Source organism: Amphimedon queenslandica, unplaced genomic scaffold (genome assembly GCF_000090795.2).
Source record: "Amphimedon queenslandica unplaced genomic scaffold, v1.1 AMPQUscaffold_11921, whole genome shotgun sequence".
NCBI classification, from domain to species: domain Eukaryota; kingdom Metazoa; phylum Porifera; class Demospongiae; order Haplosclerida; family Niphatidae; genus Amphimedon; species Amphimedon queenslandica.
In genome coordinates, this window is record NW_003547840.1 from 7157 (window position 1) to 8291 (window position 1135).

Below are 1135 nucleotides of genomic sequence, written 5' to 3' on the forward strand. Positions count from 1 at the left end.
AGAGCAACTTTAAACAATCATAGAAAATCCAAACGTGATTGGAATTAGCTCAATCTTTCTACACTGCACAAGTACATGTCTATGCATCAGGATATGTAATAAAACTTAGGAATTTTCTACTTGTCATTTTTTGTGAAATTTTACAAAAATCCATGTACTATAGTACAGGAACTTTTGTCCAATTTTGAAGCAACTTTAAAAAATCATAGAAAATCCACACTTGATTGGAATGAGCTCAATCTTTCTACACTGCATAAGTACATGTATATGCATCAGGAAATGTAATAAAATTCAGGAATTTTTTACTTGTCAATTTTTGTAAAATTTTACAAAAATCCCTGTACTATAGTACTGGGACTTTTGTCCGATTTTTAAGCAAATTTAGAAAATCATAAAAAATCCAACTTTGATCTGAATCAGCTCAATCTCGCTACTCAGCATAAGGACATCAATATGTATCAGAAAATGTAATAAAAATTTGGAGTGATTTTTTGGCCATTTTTGTAAAGATGGTATGGTACTTACAGTAAGTTGGCCCATTCCTTTACACAGGAGGTCTGCGCATGCGCAGTAGACACCACTCAACCTTCTGCACATGCAAAGAAGTATTGTGCAATCTCCTTAATTCATTTATTAATAATACATTCTTTGAGTAATAACGACACTACTGCGATCATCACACCTAATAGTTAGCTAAATAGTCATTGTTATTGCTATAATAAACTTGATACTACACTAAAATACAGGTAAAACAGTCTACACATCACACAGTTATTAAACAACAGTCGTATGTACAGTAATGTTGTACAATTAAAAAGATATAATGAATAAAAGCTGTCCTATCTTGGTAAAAGATGATCTATCATCTTGAAAAAGAGTAAAACTTCATTAGTGTATATCAAAGTCCATCTCACTATAAATAGAACAGTAAAAACACTAATATACTGCAGTTAAAACCGTATTGTACAGTATTTTAAACCGTACTTTACCTAATTGTACATGTTCAGTAATACAGTAAAACTCATGCTTATGAGTTATACATACACAATATTATATACAGTATTGATCTATAGTGTAATTACAGTTGTAATGGATGAGGTAAGCCTCCAGGATTGAGTACAAGTCCCCAATGATA